A 27560-nucleotide genomic window follows, 5' to 3' on the forward strand; every position below is an offset into this window, starting at 1 on the left:
TGTTAGTTCCCCTTGGGATTGAACCTGGGTCCTCAGCAGTAAAAGTCCAGAGTCCTAACCACTGGACCTCCAAGGAATTCCCCTATGTTCCCCCCCCCCATCTTCTATTATCACTATATTATACTAAATTACCATATTTTATTATGTATATACTATATTATACTCTGGGCTTACTAGGTGGTGCTAGTGGTAAAGAACCCACCTGCCAATGCCAGAGACATTAAGAGACGTGGGTTCGATCCCTGGGAAGATCCCCTGGAGGAGGAAATGTCAACCCGCTCCAGTATTCTTGCCTGGAGAATCCCGTGGACAGAGGAGCCTGGTGGGCTACAGTCCATAGGGTTGCAGAGAGTTGGACATGACTGAAGCAACCTAGCATGCATATTATACCATATACTATGCTACATATTGAAAGTTTACATATAAAGTTTACATATAGTTTACATATAAAGTAAACTTTAGTTTACTGCTTCTTGGGTCCAGCTAGAAACATAAGCCCTGAGAGCGCAGGATTTCCACTGGATATTCTCTAGTGCAGAGTCCAGCACACAGTGTGAGCTATGTGAGTGAATGAATGAGGTTCGTGAGGGAGCACCTTTCCCCACCTAGGGATTCTCCCCAAGCCCAGTCTCTCCTTAAAGGGAGACTGCTTGGTACATGGTTCCTGCCCTTAGGAGCCCCGGGCCGGGAGCTGACTGGCCAGGACCAGAGCTTTGCATGTGGCGTGGCTATGTGAGCCAGAGCAGCAGTGCCCCAGGAAGAGCAGACGCCTGAGCAGGCCCAGGGGACTTCTTGGAGGAGGCGACCCCTGAGCAAGGCTGGGAGTGGTGAAGGCAATCTGGGAGCGTACAAGGGGCAAGCAGAAGGGTGTAGCAAATGTTCCTCTCCTCAAATGGTAGCATTGAGAATCATAACCCCAAACCCCAGCACCAGCTCCCTTAGCAAGGAGGCCAGATATGAAGAAAGTCCCTTTCAAAAAGAAGAATAAAGAAAAATGTCCCTGAGAGTTTTCTACCAAGTCCCCATCCTACCCCTCTGTCACTCACAAAGCTGGACCACACAGCTGGCTGTAATCCAGGAGCAGGTTTAAGGGGAGCTGCTTGCTCAATATATGATCTGACATGAGCCAAGCTGACTGCCCATATTTCAGTAAATATCTTTAATCTCAGCAGTAAGTTCCCAGGCTGCCCAGCACACAAACAGCCAGTCACTCCCCTGCCCAGCAGGGGACAGGAGCAAAGACAGAGCAGATCCAATGTTTCAGAAGGACGGAAGAGTAGATACAGATTTCCATGTCCTTTGTGAGGCTTGGACAGTACATTCCCCAGCTCTCTTCTAATGGACTAACATCTTGCAGGTGGGAAATGAAAACCACAGGTTAATCACAGATGAGAAAAAGGAAAAGGACAGAAGACTGGGAATTCAAATTCCACAGAGGAAGATAGAAAGACCCTGCTCTTTTAGGCAATCATGTGTCAGGGGCAGCAGAATGTGAATAAAAAGGTTGGTAATGATGATGATGGTGGTGATGGTGATGGTGGTGGTGATGATGATTGTGATGTGGTGATGATGATGGTAATGGTGATGGTGATGGTGGTGATGGTGGTGATGGTGATGGTGATGGTGATAGTGACGATGGTGATGGTGGTAATGATGGTGGTGATGGTAATAGTGATGGTGATGGTGGTGATGGTGATGATGATGGTGACGGTCCTTACACTTACACAGCAATTTGGAGCTTATAAGAAGTGTAATGGCTATTTTTACAACAATCCTAAGAGGGAGGTTCTTAGGATTTGAAAACTTCCCATTTCACAGATGAGGCAACAGAGGTTCCAGGGCAGTGCCTGGCAGACCCAAGAGGGACCTGCATGAAGAAGGTGAAGGTGGGTGCTGTTTGAGCCTCGGGGAGGAGAACAGGATTGAGATAGAGTGATAGAGGTGGCTTTTTTCCTTTGAAAAGAATGACTCTGTTCCCTATCCATTAGATGGGAAGGAAGTCAAGGCAGGATCAGGAAGAGACATCTCCAGTTCCTTTCCAATTGGAGCTCAACTACGCAGGATGTCCCTAAGCCCAGGGCATGTGGGGCCTGTTTCCCTGTTCAGATCACAGCATCCTCTGAGGCTATGAGACTGAGATCTCTGTTCAAATTACAGCACACACAGAGGGTGGAGTCTGCCACTTTCTCAACCTCACCAACACCCAACACAGTCACCAACTCTGTTCCAAGACCAGGTGCAGCCTCTTCAGGCTGTGACAATCCCACTCAAGGTCCCAACCAGTTAAGGAGCTTGTGCAAAACGGGCTGGCCAGCAGTGGGGCTGCAGGAGGCCTGTGCTCATTACCAATCCGCAGAAGGGAAGGATAAGAGAGGACGCGCCTTCTGCTGAGGAAGTGACTGCAAAGAAGCACAGGGTGGGAGAGAGAGTCTGGGATGCCCACCACGGGCCTCCAGCTGCTGCTGCTGGGACCGGGGGCGGGGTGCTCTGCTTCTGTGAGATCAGAGGATGCTGAAGTCGAATGGGATGAAGCAAGGAAGGAAACTGCCAGGTGTTTGACAAGACCCAGGGAGTGCAAGGCGCTCTCTACACAGTTAACCATCAAGCAATTGCCTTTAGAAACTATTAGATGGAGAGAGACCCAAGAATAGGCATGAACAGAATTTTTTCATGTATAAAATTATGATAAGCAGACTGATAAAGCACACTTCCACATTCTGGAAAATGCTCATGAATAAAAACAGCTCAAACAAGTCAGCAGCTATGTCATCCCTCCAGCAAGGCCCAGCCCCCTCACCCTGCAGGACAGTGAGCGGGGTTTAAGGCCTCTGGTTTGGCAGTGACTGACAATATAAACCAGGGAAGCCCAGACCAGGGCCCCCCTTGGCTTCCGGTTGCCTTGGGTCACAACCTTAATATAAGCTGCACAGGGCAGGCCCACCAACATCTTGCTCATCAGTGTATCCCCAGCTTGGCTTATGACATAGAATTATCAAACTAATTTGTTCAACTGTCCGGGGCAATCACATTCACACAGAAGAGAGCATTCCTAGCTTTATTAAAAGATTTTTTTTCCAGTTGCTGTTTTGGGATGGGTGTTCCTTCAGTGCATTTTAAGCATTTTGATAGGAAAAGTAGGGTTACAGAGCATCATAAATTAAGCAAACAGAACGAAGGGCAAAATTACATCAGAAATCCCCTTGTAAGTCAATAAAACATCGGGCCTTTGTTTAGAAAAATTTAATTCACAAACACAGTTTCAGGAATATCACAGAAAGTGAGGTTTATTCCTTCTCCAGGACAAATGAGATACCCAGGAAACCAGTGGGACACACCCGGTCTCCATGGTAACCTACCTGTTTCCAGGGACAGGAGAGCTTCCTTCCTGCTGCCCTGTGGAATGACACAATAACCTAACAACTGGCTTTCAAAAATAACAATTTCTGAACACAGGAGCCAGACTAATTTTTTAAAAATATGATTTCCTCATGGTGAGCATCCTGAAATAATTAACCAGATGTGCATGTAATTTTGCTGACAATTATATTTTTTCTCAAGATCATAAATATGGACACTAGATTATCCAAGAAACTATAAGCCGGCACTAAGAGAGTAGCAGAGGCAGCCTCTGATTTCTCACATTTTATAGCAATATTATTTGCCTAGAGAGACAGCCCAGCCCCCAAGCATCCCTCCCCTTCATTCACTCTGAAATTAATCTTTCATATTAGCCAATTTCTCTGATGGCTGGCTTCGCCTTCATAACTTTCCACTGCTGACTCAATATCCTGGACTCAGACAGATTAAACCCCTGAAAAATGATGGGAATAACAGCCTAAGAAGCCTTTTGGAGGGATGCCACTGAAAGTCAGGCATGGCCCTAAGAAGTACCGAGATGGCCCTGCTCACCAGCCCATAAATAAAGACAGTCAATCCAATGTGAGCCCAAGGTCAAGTCAAGTCAATCCAACATCAACCCAAGTCCAAGGCTGGAGCAGCAAAGGCAGGAGACAGGCGGAAGGACCATCCCTGGGAGTCCTTCAATTCACAGTTGAAGACCAGCATTTCCACTCTGGGGGAGTCAGGAAGGAAGAGCTGGGATGGGGTACCAAACAAAAACAGGAGCTGAAAAACATCAGCCTAAGAGACAAACAGTAAAGATGATTATTCCTGGAAGAAGGCCACTTCATGAACACTCGGTGATGAGAACAGAGAAGGAAAAGCAGGGACAGGTAGGTTCGAGGACATCAAACCACCTCATTAAAACACCCAGCGTCAACACAGCAGGACGCTCAAAGCCTCCGTCCAGGTCAAGACACAAAGTGAACTCGCAGATACAAGCAGCACCTGCTAGATCATATACAAACTCTACCCCTGCCATGTTGAAACGGTGAATTCCTTGGGAGACTTGGAACGATTTTTTTATATCCAAGTTAATAGAGTTACTCAGTATTGAATTTAGATGAGATTAACAAATTCTAATAATGTAGTATGATAAATTTCCATTAATTCAAATCATCACAACTATGGAATTTATGGGTTCCAGCCAGTCTGACTATAAAAAGAAAATTTGCTAAGTAAATTAAGAGGATAAACAAGGTTATCAGAGGAATGCGTTCTTGAGTCTCCTTTTTAAAACCTTTTTTTTTCCCAATTGCAAAACAAATATAGGCCCTTGGGGTAAAATTTAGAATGTAGAGCAACACAAGAAAAAAAGAAAAGAGAAATTCATGATCCCATGGAGCTTCCCAGGTGGCTCAGTGGTAAAGAACCTGCCTGCTAATTCAGGGGACACGGGTTCAATCCCTGGGTCGGGAAAAGCCCTGGAGGAGGAAATGGCCTCCAGTATTCTTGCCTGGGAAGTCCCGTGGACAGAAGAACCTGGCAGGCTACAGTCCATAGGGTCACAAAGAGCTGGACATGACTGAGCGACTGAGCACACACGCATACACAATCCTGCCAGACTCGACTGCTGTTAACAGTTCAGCACATTTCCTTCCCTTCTATTTTCTCTGATCTTTTTTTCCCTCCTAAATATAATGGGAATGAAGTTGTCTGCACAGTTCTACATATTGCTTTCCAGCCCCCTATTTAAGAGACACATTTAAATTGCTTGTTTTCAACCCCTTTAGCAAACACCTACTAGCTCACTATCAGAAATGTGTTCATTTCAAAGAATTCTCTGTAACTCATTAAAAAGACCAATTTGAGGTGGAAGCCAGTCAGGAATTTACATCAGTACATACACTCTCATCTGAAAATAATACAGCCACTTGTCTTCTACAGTGCTCCCTACTTCTGACTTCTCTCTGGTTCACAGTTAGTCAAAACAAGAAGCTCAGTTCACCAGCTTCTTAGATCGTGAGTGGCATGACCTCCCAGAAGAAAATAGAAGTGCCCCATTACACCCAGGATGGCAACATCTACATCCTCTAACTGGCTTTTCTTGCCAGCCTGTCCTCTTAAAGGAATTGTAAACAGTTTCCAAGAAAGGCCCAGATCTAGAGCCTAAGATCTCAGCTCAATTACCAGCCTTCTTCCGTGCTCCCACAGCAAACACCCCGCTGAAATCAGGCTCCTCCTCGGTGCCAGGAGTCCTTGTCTTCTTAATCGTTTCAGTTTCCTTAAGACATGGCACCATCCCGGGCACAGGAAGTTATAAAAACGCCTTGGATGGATGGATGGATGGATGGGTGGATGGATGAAATACACAGAAGTCCTCTCCCTAATCCCATACCTTCTGCCCGGCCCCTTCCTTCTAGTTTGTGCTCCACAAATGTGTTCTTCAGTATTTTCAGTCTCTCTGAATGGTAATGCCAGCTCCTCACATAGCAGTTGCATCTGTTTCCTAAGAGGTTTTTGTTTGTTTGTTTGTTTGGAGGGGGCTGACTCTTCCTTGCAGTGTGTGGGCCTCTCTAGTCGGGCGTATGTCCTGAGACATGTGGGATCTTAGTTCCCCGACCAGAGATCAAACAATATCCCCTGCAGTGGAAGTGCAGAGTTTTAACCACTTGACTGCCAGGGAAGTCCTTCATATTTACATTTTTAAGCATTTTTTCCTGGTTTGTAGAGTTGGCAGAGAATTTAGAGGCTATCTAGCCCCGAGCTGCTTTGACAAATGAGGAAACTGAGATCTGGAGAGGAAAAACCGCTCACACCAAGTGAAAACCAGACAATAACAGGATGGGAGGGTGGGGTGGTTTCTCTCCATCAGCCCAAGAAGCCACAGTGCCTTTCAGAGCACTGTCCTGCAGTTTTCATGAAAGTATAAAACACTTGCCACGAGAGACTGCACGGAAAGCAGCATCGGTGCACTGAACCACCCAATCACACATTCAGGCCTGCCAAGGAGGCCCTATAGCCAAGGTGCCAAGTTTTAAATAATTCAATTCACCCACCACCCTACAGCTGAGAGAAGAGGATGATGGTTCAGCCACACATCTGGACATCCACTGTATCCCAGGCTCAGTGCCAGGAATGGGGGCACCACGGAGAAGAAATCCACAGGTCTGCCCGGGGAGAAGCAGACAGCTCAGTACTCGATCTGTGAGCTCAGGTCCTGGAGATGCTCATCGGCAAAGGCCCTGGAGAACACACCTGGGAGCCTGAGCTGTCCTCCCAGGAGGGGCAAGGGTAACACTGGCTCCCCACTGGGCCTGAAAGAATGAGCGGTGAATCAGCCAGGGCCCTCTGGTTAGACACATAAGCATACATCTTGTATCTTGTGCATGCACACACATACGTGTGTGTATGTCTGTGTGTGTACACACACATACACTAGTCCCCCTTATCAGAGAGGGATACATTCCAAGACCCCCAGTGGATGCCTAAAACTGCAGTCAGTACTGAACCTTATATATGCTATATTTTTTTCCTATACAAATACCCCTAAGATGAAGTTTATAAATTAGGCACAGTAAGAGATAAACAACAATAACTAATAATAAAATAGAACAATTATAACAATTCACTGGAATAAAAGTTATGTGAATAGGATCTCTCTTTCTCTGTCAAAATATCGTGTTATACTGTACTCATCCTTCTTGTGATGACATGCAATGATAAAATGCCTACACAAGATAAAGTCAGTGAATGACATATGCATTGAGATGTTACATTAGGCCTCTATTGACCTGATGATGTGTCAGGAGGAGGGTCATCTGCTTTGGTTGGTCCTGGATCACTGAGCCAGGGAATCCCAGGGGGACAGAGTGGGACAGTGTGAGATTTCATTATGCCATTTAGAATACCACGAAATGCAAAACTGGGGAGTTGTGCCTTTCTAGAATTTTCCATTTAACATTTTTCCGCCATGGTTGAGCATGGGTAGTTGAAACTGTGGAAAGTGAAACCACAGATGAGGGGAGACTACTCTCTATACATGTAGATTGATTCATTATAGAAATTGGCTTACACAATTTGAGGCCAAGAAGTCCTAGACTCTGCCATGTACAAGTCGGAGAGTCAATAAAGTCAGCAGTTCAAGTTCAAAGGCCCAACAACCAGCAACACTGAAGTCCAAGGACAGGAGAAGATAGACATGCTGCCGCTAAGTCACTTCAGTTGTGTCCAACTCTGTGTGACCCCATAGACGGCAGCCTACCAGGCTCCTCCGTCCCTGGGATTCTCCAGGCAAGAACACTGGAGTGGGTTGCCATTTCCTTCTCCAATGCATGAAAGTGAAAAGTGAAAGTGAAGTCGCTCAGTCATGTCCAACCCTTCGAGACCCCATGGACTGCAGCCTACCAGGCTCCTCCGTCCATGGGATTTTCCAGGCAAGAGTACTGGAGTGGGTTGTCATTGCCTTCTCCAAGACATGCTAGCTCAAGAGAAAGAGCCAATTCTCCCTTCCTCTGTCTTTCTGTTCTACTCAAGCCCTCAGTGGATTAGCTGATGCCTCCCCACATTGCTGAGGACCATCTTCTTTACTACATCTACTGAATCAAACGCTAATTTCTTTCAGAGACACCCTCACAGACATACCCATACATAATGTTTTACCAGCTACCTGGGCATCTCTTAGCCTTGTCACATAAAATTAAAAAATAAAATTTAATCTGACACATAAAATTAATAATCACAGATGAGATCTTTCTAAGCATCTTCCTGATTAGTTATTCTCCAAGGCCACTTTCAGAGTAACATTCCATCATCCACCCACTCGGGGGCTCTGTGCCTACCATCCTGTCGTAACTCTCTTCATTAACCCCCTAATAGGAGGGGGCATCCCCCAAAGAACAGCTAGTATAGCAGAAACAGACTAGGATCTGCAGCAGCCAAAGGCTGGGAAGCAATGCTGAGACTGAGTAATGATGATGGTTATAGTGATGCTAGTGATCAGGATGGTGATGGTGATGGATCAGGATGATGTGGTTGAGCTAGAGAGCCGGCAACTGGCCCAGGACAACACATGGGGAAAGGAGCTATGAGTGGGGGGAACACAGTGAGACCTTGACCCTGCTTGAGTGTCCCCGGTCCAGAGAACCTAGATTCCCCTACATGTGCTACACCTTCCCCTCCCCTACTCCCACCAACAACGCTGAAAATAATTCCCAAATGCCTAAATTTTCACTTTACAGCTAGCTCTGAGAACCATCAGCCAAGGCCATATTGTTTTCAGGTCAGATAATAGTGAATCGCCTAGAACATATGCTAATAAAAAGCCGCAATCCTTTATCCTGTCTTTAGAGAGAAAGAAGAGGAAAACGTAATCCCCAGAGAATAAGAAAGCCTAAGTTCTGGCCAGCAAGGGCGGGGGCCTCAGCATCTGTCCCAGGCCTGCCTGTGCCTTTACTTACCGGGAGGAAGAAAGACCCCCAAATGAGCCGAAGCAGCCACTACGTCCTGCCTCCCACCCCTGGACGCTGTGCCAGGCTGCCCAGGCTGCGTCACCAGTGGTGGCACCAGCACCGGTGACTGAAGGATCTTTAATAAAGCCTGACTTCTGCCGCCGCCCCACGCTCTGGGGAGGGCTGGGAGGAACAGAGAGGGCGAGCCTACCACCAGTCCTGTCCCCCCTCCCCTTGGGGACACCGCCTCCCGCCCCCCTACGACTCAGCCACACCCGTAAATACAGAAAATTGCACGACGTTGTCACGATTGTCTTGAAACCCAGGTAATTGATTCGGAGAGGTTCTCACTTCTCTAGAAACCCAGGCAATTGATTCGGAGAGGTTCTCACTTCCCTCCAAAAGGAGATTACAGAGCAGAGAAGAGAGAGAGGATGGGAGTGACAGGGAAGGGTGGGGAGCTGCCGTCAATTCTATTTTCTGGAAAAGTCCTCTTTAAGCACAGGAAGGAAGCAGAGACCTAAGCGTTTTGCTGATGGAGCGAAAAAGGCGCTGTGATTCATACCCACGGCTGCTGGAACCACAGTCCTGCCCACGTTGCTGGGGGTCCCCTTCAGCCCATTGGCACCCACGTGTCCAAACTAACAAATGCTTTCCAAGCGCCCCAGGGGGAAGAGAATTGGGAGAGCAGGTGTGTCTCAGCCTTTCAAGTTCAGGGTCACCGTGGCTGCATCAGGGACCCTGAAAGACTCTACAGAAGATGCAAGCTGGGACAATCCAACGTGGCAGCTCCCCAAATGCCAGATCATGACACACACACCCCCCCCACACCGTCCCCCCACGCGCCTGGCTCCCTTCCACTCACATTCACAGGCTCTCACGTCACGTGCCTGGTGACCTCAGTCTGGGTCAAAATGTGCCTAATGAAACCAAATTTGGAAAGAAATCCTCAGTGCCAAGAAAGAGCTGCAGCCTCCTCCATTTCTGCACACAAGTGACCAACCCGACGCAACGGGTCTTCTACATCCAGGCTTCATGGATTGTCTGACAGGGGGCCCAGAACCCCTTCTTGTTCCTGAGTACGTTCAGGCTCAGAAAGCCTCACTTGGCCAATAAACCACAGAGCAAAGACGGACCGGAACCCCCATCCGCCTGACCCCATCCCTGGTCTTTCCACCTGACCCCACTCCGACCCCACCACCTGACCCCACCCCTGGCCTTTCCCCTGGGACATTCCTGCAACAACTCCGATCTCTCAAGAAGAAACAAGATACCGCTATCGTCCACTGTGAAAGTTCTCTGCATCAGTGGGGGAGTGAGAACACTTGTGACCTGGGGGTCTACACACCAGACCCACGTGGACCCATACACACTGGGTACACAATTTCCGTGTCTTGGGCTGCACACTTATAAAATGAAGTTTCCTTCTTCTGCTCCTTTGCTCAAAGAACAAAAAGGATGCAAGAAGAAACTTCTGAAACGCACAAGGCGTGAAAATCCAAGTATTCCCTCCCTCCCCCAGGGCCTCCCTCCATCTACAGACCAAGAGACCTCTCTGCATGTCTCACACTCACACTGAGTCACTACTACCTGGTCAGATGTGAACCAGGTATGAAGGAGTTTACACTGCTTGAGAGGCGATGGCAGTTTTAGCAAATAGGCGTGGAAAAGAAAGTAATTCTTGGTTCCTCTATTTTCTGCTTTGGGCATTCTCCCTCCATGTTTTCATTTCAAAAATTGGGTTTGATCCCACTTGCCTCACACGTACCTGCTGAAGCAATCTAGTGTTCAGCAGGGCCTCACAGCACAAATGACACACACTGTAATTTTTTTTAAATATTTATATTATTTATTATTGGCTGCACTGGGTCTTCATTGCTATGCACAGCGTGGGAGGGTGGCGCTTCTGTAGTTGCGGAGAGTGGAGGCTACTCTCTAGTTTCGGTGCGTAGGCTTCTCATTGCAATGGCTTCTCTGACAGCACAGCGCAGGCTCTAGGGCACACGGGCTTCAGCAGTTGCAGCACGCTGGCTCAGTATTTGTGGCTCGTGGCCTTAGTGGCCCAGCGCAGGGGCGATCTTCCCAGACCAGGGATCAAACCAGTGTCCTCTGCATTGGAGGGCAAATTCGTAACCACTGGACCATCAGGGAAGACCACCCTGTACTTTAAACTCCAATACCTTGCTGGATACTCAGGAGTTCACACAAGAAACTTAAGGCAGGCAACTTCATTTAGGCCAGCCAACATGCTCTGGGCCTCCCAGGTGCCCGGCGCTGTGCTAGGTGACAGACAAGGGGCCAGTGAGACCTGAGGCTCCTTCCAAGAGCTCGCCAACCCCCAGGGAGAGAGCACTGGCTCCTTCAGAAGCCAATTCTAATTGGAAGACTCCAAGAAGGCTTCCTGGAGGAGGCCCTCAAGCCAGATCTACAAAGACCCGAAGAAAAAGCAAATCAAGAGACAGAAAGCCAGAGGGTGATTGCCCAGGGCCAGGGGTGGGAACAGGGAGTGACAGCTTACGGGCATGAGGGAGCCTTCCGGGCAAGGTAAACATTCTAAAACTGGGTTGTGGTGGCGGTCGCAGAGCTCTGTAAGTTTACTTAAAAGTATAAAATAATACACGATTTCTGGCTGCACAGTGAGGCTTGTGGGTTCTTTAGTTCCCCAACCAGGGAGCAAACCCTTGCCCTTGGCAGTGAAAGCATGGAGTCCTAACCACTGAACCACCAGGGAAGTCCCATCGAACAATATACTTTAAATGGGTACACTTTATGGTATGTAAATTATACCTCAATAAAGCTGTTAATTTAAAAAATCTTTAAAGACTGAAGTAGGAATTTAATGGATCAAGTCTGGGTGGCAGGAGAAGGAAGACACCGTGTCCACCGGCCTGACTCACCTTCGGAGTCCCACTTCCAGCCTCCCTGGGCCCCCACCTGCCTCCAGAAAGCTGCCTCATCCCGCAACTTAAATGGTGCTTCTCCCCAGGCCTGGGGCCAGGGCAGGAGCTGCCCTCCAGGCACCTGTCAACTCTACCGGCTCATGGATGGTCTCCCCACCCTACAACCGCAACCAAGCTCTCTGGACAGGATGCAGCCCAGGCCCAGCTTTCAGAGCCAGGTTTGGAGCAAGACTACAGGAGGGGTTTAGCAGTGGGCTTCCCCGGTGGCTCAGACGGTAAAGCGTCTGCCTGCAATGCGGGAGACCTGGGTTCAATCCCTGGGTCAGGAAGAACCCCTGGAGAAGGAAATGGCAACCCACTCCAGTACTCTTGCCTGAAAAATTCCATGGATGGAGGAGCCTGGTGGGCTACAGTCCATGGGATTGCAAAGAGTCGGACATGACTGAGTGACTTCACTTTCACTGAAGAAGAGAAAGAACCTGGGGGGTCGTGGGGGTGGAAAAGGAGATGAAGAAATCGAAAAACTGACCTGAGGACAGCGTGCCTGCAGCAAAGGAATGCAAGCCAAGCTCCAGTCTGAGGGATGAGGCTTGGCTGGGTGTTGGGAAGAAGAGGCATGGGGGTGGGGAGAGGGGTGGGGCAACAGGGGGCTGAGCCATTAGATGGGTGGAGAAAGAAGGGAGAAGGGCCCAGAAACACAGGGTGGGGTGGGAGGTGTGGAGGGACTCTAGGCTCTGCTGTGATGTGGGGTAGCATGGAGCACTTCAAACCAGTCTATCCTAAAGGAAACCAACCCTGAATACTCACTGGAAGGACCGATGCTGAAGCTCCAATACTTTGGCCACCTGATGTGAAGAGCTGAATCATTGGTTAAGACTCTGATGCTGGGAAAGATTGAAGGCAGGAGGAGAAGGGGACGACAGAGGACAAGATGGTTGGATGGCATCAAGTTCATGAACTTGGGCAAACACCTGGAGATGGTGAGGGACAGGGAGGCTTGGTGTGCTGCCGTCCATGGGGTTGCAAAGAGTCAGACATGACTTGGCAACTGAACAACAATGAAGTGTGCAGCACACGCAACAGCATTGGGTCAGAGCGGTGGAGAGCTCACCGAGGCGACAGCAGGTGCCCGACCAAGGGGACACCTCCCTTGCTGAAGGGGACACACGGCAAGGGAAGACTAGCTAGGACAACAGGGTATTCAGGCAATCGGGGAAGACTTCCCTAAGAGGAAGGACACACACCCCAAAACTTTCTTCCTATGTCCAGGATCATGGCGGCTTTATCCAAGGAGTAAGAGTTGAACAATCCTGAGTGTTTCTTAGCCAAGGGTCAGAAACCCATCACTAGCTCCTCAAAGAAGACTTCTCATCTAATGAAGCAGGCCCACCCCAGTCTCCTGGCTTCCTGCCAACCTGGGTTGTACCTGAAACTCTAAAAAGAAACAAATACCCAGAAAACACAGCAGCTGGATTAGCAAGTGGGGGTGGGGGAGAGGGGTGACTGAGCTTATGAAGGAATGTAAGTACAGCAAGAGGAAGTCTCTCAGTTGTGTCTGACTCTGCAACCCTATGGATTGTAGCCTGCCAGGCTCCTCTGTCCATGAGCTTCTCCAGGCAAGAATACTGGAGTGGGAAAAAAATAAAAGAATACTGGAATGGGTAGCCTAATCCTTCTCCCGGGGATCTTCCCGACCCAGGGATCGAACCAAGGTCTCCTGCATTGCAGGCAGATTCTTTACCAGCTGAGCTACCAGGGAAGCCCCTCTGAAGGCAAATGAAACGGTAAAAAGAAAGCATCTTGGCCACCCCAATGCAGCAGGGGAGGGAGCCTGAGGCCTTTCAGACAGTGTCTTTACTTAGTCACGTGTCACGAACACCAAGATGTGAAGCTTTGCCTCTGAAATTCAATTTGACTTGAAACGGCATGGCCAAGGCAAGGTTCTCTGAAAGGATTCACTGTGCTTTTCAGATAATTTTTTAACAAATTCTTTAGACTTGCACCTTGCTCAGTGCCTAATACATGTTCCACCTATCAAACCGTACGGATTACCTGAAGTTACATGAAATCCACATGAGTAGATTTCAACGCATTTTTTTTTTCTTCTTTTTGGTGAAAAGTGATTTGAAAGAGTTTTTTTCCATGGGGCAAGTGGCACCGAAAGACCCTAAGTCCGCTCTGCTGTCTCCATACATGATTACCCTCCGTCATCCTGATTGGAAACTGAGCCTAAAGGGAAGAGGATAAGACCCACACGAGATGCACAGATGTGCAGCCTTGCAGGTGGGCATGAAAACATACAAGGAATCCGACGAGACTGCAGGAGGATGGTGAGTCCCAAGGTAGAGTATGATTAAGCCTCCAAGGGCTCTCTTTCCCCAGCACAATGACATCAGGGGGCTGACAAACTAGCAAAACACACATAATCCCCCATCAAGTCTGGGCTGGCAACTCATAAACTGGAAGCATCAACCTGCAACAAACAAGCACAGTTTAGGTCTTCCCGGAACGCTAAATTCTCATACAAATCCAATCCTCAACCTAGATAAAATGTCAGCTGCCGGGAGGCTTACTCTCTGGTGCCAAATAAATTCTGGGGCTCCTTATTAATTTAGTATCCTGGATTATCAGACCATGGCACCTCACCACTTCCAAAGGGGCAAGGCAAGGTCTTACCCTAAGTAAGTTTGGGGGAAGGCCTGTTGGAGGAAGGGGAAGACAGACTACTCCGAAGAGCAAACACTCACCATTGTATTTCATGTGAATGTTGAAATTATGTGTGCGGAGCCCTGAGGGCAGGAGTTGCAAGCCCTGGATGACAGCCCTACCTCTGCACCAGACAAAACGCCACAGGAGCTCCAGGTAGAAAGGGGGCTTGGTGAGTGCAAGGCTCGGGCTAGGGAGTGTGGGCCAATGAGACCCCACTTGTTGACCTTCTGTTTTTCTAATTCTGCACAGCCCTGCAGCCAGAAAGGGACTTTAGGAGAAATCCTGAAGGAATTTGTTCAAGCTTTTTATTTGTCTTGGAGTATCTCTAGAGAAGGGCTTGTTGAAAACGAGTGGGTCATTGGCTAGTGTCGGGGCAAATCTCTATTCTTCTGGGCATCTGACTCCCAAAGCCAGGTCTCCCAAATTATTATCACACATTGATGTATGCTTCCCAACTTACAAAAATCGGAACACAAATGAAGCAGGCAAGGCGAGAACATGGCACCACATCCCAAGGCAAGCGAGAGGCAGAATCCCTAGCCCTTCCTTCCAACACATTATCCAATAAAACCTCAAGAGCTCAGTAATTACAGGCGCTTTCAAAAGTGAAACAGAAATAGATCTAAGTCCATAACACTGTTTTCCTTAAGACAAAGGGGCTGCTTTTAACTAGGGGGGAGGGGGAAATCCCAGCTTTTGCTCTGTCTTCTAAGCAAAGTGAGGCTGATTTTTTTTTTTTTAATATTATTGTTGAAATCTGATTATGGGGATGAGAATAGGATACAGATCAAGAGTCTTCTTCTCCTCTAGGATATAAAATCTTTTTATGGAAACACGAAAAGCAGGTTGCATTCTAAGTGTGCTCCTGACACCAACTGAGGATGACAAATTAGCTTATTATTCGGTTCCCCTGGCCTGCAATCACTGTGGAGATCTCAGGGCTTGGGTCCCAGCAGAAGGCAGACCAAAGGAACCGAGCCAGAGGTTTCTGCTCCTGTGTCATAGAAGCCTGCGGAAGCTTCCTTGAGAACACCAGCCAAGAGCACTGGACAGTTGGAAAGGCACCCGGACCCAAGCGCAGCCCCTGCCCACTCCATGCCAGCGTTTCATTTTGAGAACCACATGTACCATGAGGTCTGCTGCTCCCTTGGTGAAAGTTGTATTTTGGGGGTTGGTTTTTTTTTTTCCCGTCTGAGAAGGGTCCTGAGAGGAAGAAACTAGAAATGAAAGGGAGGAATCCCGGGCTATGGCAGAAGGCAGGCGGCAGAGCAGCCCTGGCCAGCTGGCCGTGCTGGGTCTGAGCAAGCGCTCTGGTGTGGCTGGCCGGACTCCGCCTGAAAGCGAATGCTGGTTAGAGCTGCGTGCACAGTCACTGCAGTTCAATGAGCACCAGGTTTCGCACTAAACACTAAAAATTAAGGCGTGGGACTAGGAGAAAAGAGTCCCACGCAGACCCTCAGCTTCCTGCACAAGGCTGATCAAAGGGAGAAGGGATTGGGGGGTTGGGGGGGGGTGGAGAACGTAGGGCGTTCGATGCCAGCGCCCAAGGCAGGACTCGCCATCCTGACAATCATGCTCCTCTAGGGGGGAGTGGATGTTGGCGGGGAGGAAAAGGGGGCAGCCTTCCGCGTGACCAGGCCTGGTCAGGGGTGCCCCGGGAGCCCGAGATGCGTCTCTGCGGCGAGTGCCACTTTCTCACTGCTGGGCTCCCAGATGGCAGATCCGCACGCCCCCGGGGAGTAGGCACTTGTTGAACAAAAGGGCTCCCGACTCCCGCAGCCTCTGCTTTCGGCCAGGAGAGGGACCCCCGCTCGGGCGCGCCAGGCTTAGCGGCTGGAGAAGGGCGGGCGCCCGGCGCTGCGCGCTCCTACACCTTCCAGGCGGCGCCGGCCCGGAGCAGAGGCGGGGAGACGGCACCGCCGGCCGCCTAAACTTTCTCGGGTCTCCGAGCTTCATGGTTAAGTTAGGGCGGCGGGAGAAGCACACGACACACGGGGCGGGGGTGGGGGTGTGTGAACAGGAGCCTCTCCCACGATAAAGGGGGAAAGAAAGGATTTTTTTTAAAGTGAGACGCTAATCCAGTTAACATAACACCTACTGTGTGCCCGGCACTCGGCCGAACGAGAGAGAGCTACAGTGTTTCTCATTTTAACCGTCACGACAGACCCCGAGGGAGGGGGGAACTGTCCCCATTTGATAAGAAAACCGCGATCCGGGATGGTGGCGTATCTGGCACAGGTGGCGCGGGCGCGAGTCCCCGCGATGCCCCGGCTTCTAACTCCGCCGCAGGGCTCTGCCCGCCGCCCCTCCGCCTGGGAAGGGGCGAGCAGATGGCCGCCGAGCCGGCCCCCTCCCCTGGCCAGAGGGCACAGGCGACTCACGTGGACCGCGCGGACCTGTCCCCGGGTGGGGGTCGCCCGGCTGTCCCCGAAGCCCGGGCTAGCCACCCCCCACCCCGGGCCTCGGATCCTTGCTCTGTCTGTAGCTCCGCACTGCGCTGGCCGGCCGGGACCCGCGCGGCTCTGCGCTCGGGTCTGGTCCGCCCACGCCCACCTTGCCCATCCGCACCCCGACACGCACAGTCGCTCACACACGATACACACTCCGCGCACCGGTCCCCACCAGCAACTGCGCCCCGACACGATTCCACAAACGCAGCCCCCAAATGTGCCGATTCCAGCTGCACACACGGATGCCCCACGAGGACACGCCATTCCAGGGACACACCGCCGTACTCAGTCAACCACAACTCCACAGCGCAGAGAAACACAATCACCGCCGGCACACGCGCACACAAGCACACACACGCACACACACACACGCAGAGAGCCCGACCGCAGCACACGCCCCGCACTACCCGCAGCCCAACCCCTTTCCTACCTGCTCCGTCGCAGGACGCGATCTGTCGAGCTCCCCGAGCCCAAGTTCCGCGCCGCCGGCACTGGGGGCGGGCACGGGCCGCTGCGAGGGACTGGCGCGCCGAGGCCAGGGAAGGGGTGCCTAGGAGCGCGGGCCTCCGTGCGCCCGCAGCCGCCGCGCTGGCCCTGCGCTCATCGCCTCGCAGAAAGACAAAAGGAAGCCGGCAGAGAGGGAGGGAGCGAGGTGGAGGCGCCCGCGCGTCCGCAGAGCCGCCAGTCCGCCGCCTGCAGTCGCCGCGGCCCGCCCGCCAGCCCCGGGAAGGAAGGGGACGCGAAGGCGGGGCCCGGAGGCGGGGGCCGGAGGCGGGGCGCGAGCTCAAGTTTCCTGCAGACCCGCCCCCGCTCGGCCACGCCCCTCCATTTAACCCCGCCCACCAACCCACGTTGGTCCCACCCCAGCTGTAACCGCCCCCCGCTTCTGACCCTGCCGCGCCCCGCCCCCGCCCTCTCCACGCCGACCCCTTGCTGCCCCGCGTGGATCTCCAGGTAGGGGGCGGAACCAAGCGCCAGCTCCGCCTTCCTAACCTTTGGCCCCTGGCCTGAGAGTAAGGGAGAGGCCTGTGGGGCGGTGCCCGGGAGAGGCCCGCCCCGCGTCCTCCCGGGTTCTCTGCCAGGAAGTGCGGCCCCGGTGGCCCAGGACGGGGAAGAAGCCTCTCAAGTCGCCCCAGGCCGCCGGCCAGGCCCCTTCTGGTACCACCCCCCTGCCCATCCTGTAAGCAGATGGCCCCAACCTTCCCGCGTATGGTTCAGGGAAGGAGCCCGGGGGCCTGGCGGAGGGAGGCCTGGGTTCCAGTTCTGGTGGCCTTTGCTGACTCGAGGCTGTTTGGACAGGTCCCTTGGACTCCTTCCGGCTTCCCTGGTGTCTCAGCTGGTAAAAGAATCCGCCTGCATTGAGGGAGACCTGGGTTGGATCCCTGGGTTGGATCTTCCCTAGGTTGGGAAGATCCCCTGGGGAAGGGAAAGGCTACCCACTCCAGTATTCTTGGGCTTCCCTTGTGGCTCAGCTGGTAAAGAATCTGCCCACAATGCGGGAAACCTGGGTTTGATCCCTGGGTGGGGAAGGTCCCCTAGAGAAGGGAACAGCTACCCACTCCAGTATTCTGGCCTGGAGAATTCTATGGACTGTACAGTCCATGGGGTCACAAAGAGTCGGACACGACTGAGTGACTTTCACTGACTTGACTTGGACTCCTTCAGCCTCGGTTTCCCCACCTGTAAAATGGACAGGAGCAGGCTTCTTCTGGCTCCTCCCTCCCTGACATTCTGTGGGTCTTCGGTCTCTGCTGAAGAAGGGGCTTGGTTGCCATCTCGTCCTCTGGGCTGAGAGCCCCTAGGTCTCAGGGGGAGGTGGACCCGTGTTTCCTGCAGACTTTCCCGTCTGCCTGCCGTGTGGTGAGCAGCTAGCAGGCAAAAATGGGGGTCTGTGCCTCCCAAGGCACCCTGCCAGTGGCTTCAGAAAATCTGGGTTCTAGAAGAGCAGATATGCACACGCCCCCACCTCTACCATCACCACCCACCCCAAACATCCCCGAAGAAAGGTAACCACAGAAACAGCCATAAATGTGGAGCTGGGCCTTAGTGTTAGGCTGAGACAAACTGTCTTCCTAGCGTCTCCAGGGGAAAACTCAAATCTCCATCAAATCCTCCTCCACAAAAGCACGGTGAGTGGAACCCCCACCACTCGGGAGGCTGCAGAGAGAAATGATGGTGGGTGGCTTTGGGGGGAATTGGCTGGTGGCGGGGGGGCCAGCAGGCAAGGTGGTCTGAGCCCAGACCCCTTTTTCTGCAGGCAAATGACAAAACTGTACCCGGAGGGAGTAAGTCTCTTAGGCGGCCCTAAGTGAAGCCTTAAATACTGCAGGAGGGATCTGCCTGCCAGTGCAGGGGACACGGGTTTGACCTCTGGTTCTGGAGAATTCCACATGCCACCAAGCAAAAAGCCTGGGAGCCACAACTACTTAGCCCACATGCCACACTCACTGACCCCTGCCTAGAGCCTCTACTCTGCATCTAGAGAAGCCACGCAATGAGAATCCCGTGCACTACTAGGAAGAATAACCCCAACTACTCTTCCTAGAGAAAGCCCACACACAGCAACAATGACTCCGTGCAACCAAAATAAATAAATAAATGTTAAAATGCTCTAATGACAGCAGGAAGAGTACTGGGCTGTGGTGACATCATCGGAGCCAGCTGTGGTACCCAGGGTCTCCATCTTTCCTTCTCAGCAGAGACCAAAGTCTTTACAGGCCTCTTGCCTAGCTTCTGTAGCTTCGGATGTCTCTTGGCTTGTAGGTGGCTGTCTTCTCCCTGTATCTTCACATCACCTTCTCTCTGCGTGTCTGTCCCTGGGCCAGGTTTCCCCTTTTATAGGAACTTAATCAACTACAAAGACCCTATTTCCAAATAAGGTCACAACTCCAGGTACCAGGGGGTTAGGACATCAACATGTTTATGGCAGAACAATTGGACCCATAACAAGTATCATATAATTTGTCTTCCACTCGATGGCTGTGAAAACTCCAAGTCAGGAATGATTCTGATTATTCTTAATGATATTTGACTTAGTTTTGTGCTTTTTTAAAATTGAGGTGTAGTTGATTTGGCTTTCTTGGTGGCTCAAACAGTAAAGAATCTGCCTGCAATGCGGGAGACCAGGGTTCAATCCCTGGGTGGGGAAGATCCCCTGGAGAAGAGAATGGCTACCCACTCCAGTATTATTGCCTCAAGAATTTCATGGACAGAGGAGCCTGGCAGGCTACAGTCCATGAGGTCACAAAGAGCTGGACACGATAGGGTAACTTACATTCTCACGTCAGTAGGTAGTTGATTTACAATTCTGTGTTAGTTCCAGGTGTACGGAGAATTCCCCCGCAGTCCAGTGGTCAGGATTTCACTGCTGAGAGCACAAGTATATGTGTGTGTTCTTTTTCAGTTCTTTTCCTTTATTACAAAATACTTGCCTTTTTGTTATTATTTCTAAGATCTCCTTGGAGATGAAGATTACCATTTACCTTCTGCATAAGACAGATATTAAATATTTTCATCTATTCGATTTTGTATGTACAAAATTTGTTTTTAGAGTCTGTCTTCTTTTTTATTTAATTTATTGAACTATAGTTGATTTACAGTGTTTCAGATATACAGCGAAGTGACTCAGTTATATATATATGTGTGTATATTGTTCCCAGTGACTCAGTCGTGTCCAAATCTTGGCAACCCTATGGACTGTACCCCAGGAGTCTCCTCCGTCCATGGGATTTTTCCAGGCAAGAATACTGGAGCGGGTTGCCATTTCCTCCTCCAGGGGACTTTCCTGACCCAGGGATTGAAACTGCATCTCTTGTGTCTCCTGCATTGGCAGGCGGATTCTTTTCCACTGGGAAGCCCTTATGTGTATATACATACATATACATATATGTGTATGTGTGTGTGTGTGTATATATATATGTGTGTGTGTGTGTGTGTGTGTGTGTGTATATATATATATATATATATATATATATATATATATATATATATAAAATCCTTTTTCAGATTCTTTTCCTTTTTAGGTTTTTAAAAAGTATAGTTCCCTGTGCTGTATAGTAGGTCCTTGCTGGTTATCTGTTTTATATGTAGCAACACGCATCTGCTAATTTCAAACTCCTAACTTATCCCTCCCCACCCCCTTTGCCTTTTGGTATTCATAAATTTGTGTCCTGTGTCTGGGGTATGATGTTGTTTTTGAAGCACTCTTACATATGCTATCTCTAACATTCTTGAGATTCTTTCCCCAGTTTATAGATGAGGACACCTCTGCTTAGAGAAATGAGGTCTCCAACGTTGCATATACAATCAGTGATAGCCAGGTTTAAAGCCAATTCAAAATGTTACTGTGCTGGGCCCACATAGGCATTGGGAAAAAAAAATTCTACTTAAATAAACTATTTGTAGTACTTTGCTGAACTTGAGTGCGTGTCTTACTAGGGAGGTTGTTTCAAATAAATGAAGTTCTAGCTCACAAACCCCTATTCCTAAATGTTTGAGAAAGCGGAGGCTAGCATGTTTCCAGGTCCTCTTTTGATTCACTTGTAATTAGGATGTGGAACAGAGTGGGCGAGGTGGCTCCTCTGGCTGCCCGCTCTTCTCCTGACCCCGGAAGCTCAAAGCAGAGGAAATAGGCAGAGCACTGGCTGGCAGCACCAGCAAAAAGGATCACTGGATTCTGCCTCTGGTCAGCAGTGATCAGAGGTGTGGAAATGAATCCTTAGACCATCTAGCTTATCCCTGAGGTCCACCAGTGTTCGTGACAGCCCCTGAGGCGGATGCTGCGACCTTTGGGGTCACCCAGGGAATGTGACTCGAGGGCACATCGCGATGGGTCTCCCTTTCTCTTTTATCCTTGCAAGCTCTGGGGCGGTGGTCAAGACAAACTAGAGTGTCCCTTCCCCTAGAGCAACCACCCTTCTCAGCACTGAATCAGGTTCCCCCCACCCCCTGCAATTGATATCCTGAAGCCCTAACACCCCCAAAGTTCCTGTTTTTGAAGCTAGGCCTTTTAGGAGATAACTAAGATTAAATGAGGTCATAAAGCTAGGATCCTAATCCCTTCGGGTTAGTGGCCTTGAAGAACAGGAGAGAATGTGATCTCTCCCTCTGTCCCTAGAGGCCATGTGAGGACACAGCAAGAGGGAGGCCATCTGCAAGCCAGGAAAAGAGTCCTCACCAGACTCTGAATCAACTGACGCTTCCTTCTTGGACTTCTGGCCTCCTGAGCTGTGGGAAATGACCGTGTGTTCTGCAGGGCCCCTAATCTGGGGTCTTCTGATATGATCCCCTGAGCTGCCTCAGACATGCCTTGCGTATCTTCCCATCTTCTGTTTCCCATCCATCTGCCCTGCTGTCCCTCTCTAATCCCAGGGCTGGGAGCCAGACCCCAATCTCAGGACCAGGGGCTTTCAGGACCTCATTCTGGTCCTTGAGCAGTGTATCGGCCTCTAACCCTGCTCCCTGAGCCCTCCCCAAGCTTCTAAGGAGCAGGATAAGGGTGTGGAAGGGAGCCTGTCTGCTGTGAGGGCTCGGGGCCGACTCCTCTCCTATCATCACCAAAGGCAGGCTCTGAGGAGCAGAGGGAAGTCAATGGGATTCCAGGTTCCTGCAGCCACCCTCGTCAGGACCGTGTGGAAGTCTTCTCAAACCAGAAATCGAACCTGTGTCCCCTGCAGTGGGAGCACGGAGTCCTTATCATGGGACCTCCAGGGAATTCCTGGGAGATTCCTTAAATTCACTGAATCTCTCATTGGGGAGGTTGACAGGCTTAAATGAGCAACATTGAATGTGTTAAAAAAAAAAATTAATCCCTCCCTCCTTGACTCCTCTTTCTTTCCTTCTCTCTCCTTTAACAATCCTAGAACACTCTGTTCAACCACCCTAATGGAGCCCTAATCCAGAATCCAGGGTTCTGATTTCCTAATTTGTAAAATGTGGATATTAATGCCTCCCTTGGACTAAAAGAGGTGATGTGTGTACAGAGCCTATGGTAGGAGAGAAACTCAATAAATGATCAGTACCTTCCCTTCATCGGCTTAGGTATCATCACCGTGAAGCCTGGCTGACTGAGAACAAAGGTGTAAAGAAAACTGTGCAGTGACTGTCAGGAGACCTGGGTCCTGATTCCAGTTCCAACGCATGTTCGCTGTGTTGCATGGACCAGACACCTACCGTCCCTAAGCTGTATCCTCACGGGAGCTCTGCCCTCAGGCAGCTACAGGAAAGGGGCCCACGTGTGCTGCAGAATGGGAAGTGGCTTTGCCCCGTGTTCCAGTGCAGGCCGGGGACCAAGCGTGTCGATCTTGAGGCAGTGGCCCCACCAGGAGAGGTGGGCAGGCTCATCTGGAGCCCCCAGGGCAGATGCTTACTGTGGGTTTGCAGAGCAGGATGGACCAGGCCGTGTGTCCAGGTGCCACCCGCCAGTGGATGTCATGATTACCCATTACCGGAGGGAGCTCGCGTCCACAGTCTGCCGGCCCCCTAAGGTAAAGCCAAAGCCCCCAGCCCTGGGCTGACATCTTTTCTATATTGGTGAAGGAGGAGGGGAGCAGCCCAGAGTCTGTTTGGCTGCATAAGGCTCGATCGAAAGCACAAAACCTGAAGCCAGACACAAATAGTGGCTTTGACCGTTGTTTCAAACCAGTTCAAACCGGAAAAAGCTGCTTGCCTTTCCAGCTCTGCTCCTAATGGCTTCTTCTCTGGGAAACAGAGTTCCTGGTGCCTGAGAAATTGGTCCATGCCCGAAGCAGGAGGATAGGTGTCTGCCTGAAACAATTCCACGACTAACGTGGGGCGGAAGGAACACCTCCACAGCCCTTTCTGTCTTTTATTTCTTCTTCCAAGCCAACATTGTCCAAATCCCGACAGGAAGAGGGCACAACCCACATATGTAGGCACGTTTTAGAAAGTAAAACGACACAGATGAAATGAATTTTAATGATATGTTTTATTTAATTCAATCTATTAAAAAACTATTACTTCAACATGTAATTCGTCTAAACGTTATGGTGATATATTTTGCATTCTTTTTATTTCACACTAAGCCTTTGAAATTCAGCATGCATCCTGTTTATAGCACACCTCAGTTCAGATTAGCTGCAATTCAAGTGCTCAATAGTCATTTTGACAAATGGTACTGGAGCAACTAGGTAGCCAAATTGAAAAAGAATGAAGTTGGGCCCCTACCTCCCACCATTTACAAAAGTTTGACTCAGAATGGATCAAAGGAGCTTCCATTTGATGGAAGCTCCATTATTTACCACGGCTCAGTGAAAAAGAATCTGCCCACCAGTGCAGGAGACACGGGTTCAGTTCCCAGTCCGGAAGATTGCACTTTAGGAGGGACAACGATGCCCGGGCACCATAACTACTGAGTCAGCAGTCTAGAACCCATGCTCTGCAACAAGAGAAGCCACCACAGTGGAGAGTAGTCCTACTCACCACAGCTAGAAAGAACCCATGTGCAGCAACAAAGACCCAACACAACCAAACATAAATAAATAAATGAACCTCGTAAAAAAAATTAAAAAGGAAAAATAAAAATAAAAAAGGATGGATCAAAGACCTAAATGTAAGAGCTAGAACTATAAAACTCTTAGAAGGAAACGTAAGCATAACTCTTTTTGATTGGATCAGGCGATGTTTTCTTAGCTACAGCCCCAAGCCACTGACAACCAAAGGAAAGGCTGACAGGTTAGACATCATCAAAATTAAAAGCTTTTGTGCTTCAAAGGACACTTGCAAGAACATGAAAAGACAGCCATCAAAATGGAACAAAATATTTGCAAATTAAATATCTGATAAAGAACTTCTATTTAGGAGATAAAAAGAATTCTTACCACTCAACAATAAAATTTCAACTCAATTTAGAAATGGCAAAGGGTTTGAATGCCTGTTTCCCCAAGGAAAATATACATAAGACCAATAAGCACACATAAAGAAAGATGATCAACATCATTAGTCATCAGGAGAGTACAAATCAAAACCTCAGTGAGACTACTCCACACTCGCTAAGGTTGCTGTAAAAAGATGGACAATAAGTGTTGGTGGGAATGGAGGAGGTGGTATAAAATGGTGTGATGGCTGTGGAGAACAGTTCGGCAGTTCTTCAAACAGTTAAACATAGAGTTACGTGTGTGTGTGCGTGTGTGTGTGTGTGTGTTCACACTCAGTTGTATCCAACCCTTTGCGAACCATGGACTGTAACCTACCAGGCTCTTCTATCCATGGAATTTTCCAGGCAAGAATACTGGAGTGGGTTGCCATTTCCTCCTCCAGGGGATCTTCCTGACCCAGGGATCCAGCCCACATCTCTTGCATCTCTTGCATTGGCAGACGAATCCTTTACCAACTGTGCTACCTGGAAAGTCCAGGTGTTACCATACAACCCAGCAATTCTATACCCCAGCATATAACCAAGAAAATTGAAAATAAATGTTTACCCCAAAACTTGTGCATGAATGTTCATAGCAGCATTATTTATAACATCTACAAAGTAGAAATAACCCAAAAGTCCATCTACTGAGGAATGGATAAATAAAATATGATCTTGGGGATTCCCCAGTGGTCCAGTGGCTAGGACTCTGCACTCCACTGCTGAGGGCCTGGGTTCAATCCCTGATCAGGGAACTAAGTTACCACAAGTCTTGCAGCACAATGTGGCCAAAAAACAAAGAAAGAAAAGAAAAATGTAGTTTATCCATAATAGTGGAATATTATTTAGCCCTAACGAGAAATGATGCGCTAATACATGCTACAGCATGTTGAACCTTGAAAACATCATGCTGATTTTAACACACTCTAGGAAATGTCCAGAATAAGCAAATCCATAGAGACTGATAGTAGGTTAGTGGTTGCCAGAGTCTGAGAATTGAGGAAAATGGAGGAAAACTGACTTCTCATGGGCAATTCTTTCTGGAATTACATAGGGATGATGGCTGTGCAATCTTGTGAATATACTTTCAACCACTGAATTGTACACTTGAAAAATGAATAAATTTAAAAATCAGAGCGGAAGACATTTGCCCCAAATCATACAGATAATAACTTCCAGGTGGAGCTAGATCCCGTCGTAGCCTCCTACATGAGATTTTCTCCCCATGGCCTCACATGACTGTGAGGCTACACTTCTTTCTTTCTTTTTTTATTTTCCTTTTTTCTTCCCCTATTTTTTTTTTTTTTGTATTGGAAGAACATGACATTAAAAGAAACTTGGCCCACTCCAGTATTCTTGCCTGGAAAAGTCCATGGACAGAGGAGTCTGGCGGGCTGAAGTCCATGGGATTACATGACTGAGCATGTGTGCACAAGGGTGGAGGGAGATGGGTTGGTAGCAATAAACTGGTAGAACTAAAAAAAAAAAAAAAAGAAACTTGGGACTTCCCTAGTGGTCCAGTGGTTAAGAATCCACCTGTCAATGCAGGGGACACGGGGACAACCCCTGGTCCAGGAAGATTCCACATGCTGAGGGGCAACGAAGCCGGTGAACCCCAACTACTGAAACTTGCATGTGCTTAGAGCCCATGCTCTGCAACAAGAGAAGCTGCCACGGTGAGAGACACACATGCGGCAACTGGAGAGTAGCCCTCGCTTGCCTGCACACCGCAACGAAGACCCAGAGAAGCCAAAAATAAATAAAGACTGAAAACAAAAGAAACTCGAACAGCAAAATCCTCTGATGAAGTGAAAAAGGAATTGACAGAGGAGAAATAGTCCAAGTGGCCAAAATGAAAGATGTCCAACCCCTTCAGCAGCTGAGACAAAATAAAGCAACTTCGAGACAGGGTTACCTCCCTAACGGCACCAAGTAGGGAAAAAGGTTGAGTCAGGGGGACTTGAGTATGCCCAGGGGAGGAGGGTTAATTGCAGCAATCACTTCAGAGGGCAGTTTGGCAACATCTAGTAAAGCTGAGAGGCAAACATCCCTCCGCTTATACACCCCAACCAAACCTCTGTGCAGAAGCCAGAAGGCCTTGTGCAAGAACGTCACTGCAGCAAAGGAGGATGAAAATTGAAAGCAGCCTCAGTGTCTGGCGTTTGGGGGAAGGAGTAAATGAAGCATGTTATATTTACACGATGGAATATAAAATAAATGACAGTTAACATCAAGTAGCTAGATATTTCTGAATTAACATGGAAACTGTGGTACATCATTGTTTAGGTTTATTTAAAACATACAATGCAGTGTACATCTGTGTAAATGTATATAAGTATAGCAAAAGTATCAAAATGGACTGAAGGAGAATGCCACTCATTCACGTTAAGGGTTGTTTCTGGGACAGGGAAGGGTGGAAAAAGACTGGAGTGATGAAGCAGGCTTCGCCAGCACAGTTCAGTTCAGTTCAGTCGCTCAGTCGTGTCCCACTCTTTCTGACCCCATGGACTGCAGCATGCCAGCCTTCCCTGTCCATCACCAGCTCCCAGAGTTTACCCAAACTCATGTCTGTCGAGTCGGTGATGCCATCCAACCATCTCATCCTCTGTCATCCCCTCTCCTCCTGTCTTCAATCTTTCCCAGCGTCAGGGTCTTTCCAAATGAGTCAGCTCTTCGCATCAGGTGGCCAAAGTATTGGAGTTTCAGCTTCAACATCAGTCCTTCCAATGAATATTCAGGACTGATTTCCTTTAGGATGGACTGGTTGGATCTCCTTGCAGTCCAAGGGACTCTCAAGAGTCTTCTCCAACACCACAGTTCAAAAGCATCAATTCTTCTG

The 27560-nt window shown here is 49.3% G+C and overlaps 1 protein-coding gene across 1 annotated transcript in view; it reads right to left on the reverse strand.

The window, feature by feature from the left end:
- The window catches only part of HPCAL1 (hippocalcin like 1), a 116602-nt gene extending 99017 nt beyond the window's left edge, over nt 1-17585 (reverse strand). The window contains exon 1 of the mRNA XM_043469363.1: nt 17279-17585. The gene's annotated coding sequence lies outside the window, so the exon portion shown is untranslated. The remainder of the gene's footprint in view (nt 1-17278) is intronic.
- Between the last annotated feature and the right edge of the window lie 9975 nt (nt 17586-27560).

The sequence above is a fragment of the Cervus canadensis genome, chromosome 5, assembly GCF_019320065.1.
Source record: "Cervus canadensis isolate Bull #8, Minnesota chromosome 5, ASM1932006v1, whole genome shotgun sequence".
Taxonomy (NCBI): Eukaryota; Metazoa; Chordata; class Mammalia; order Artiodactyla; family Cervidae; genus Cervus; species Cervus canadensis.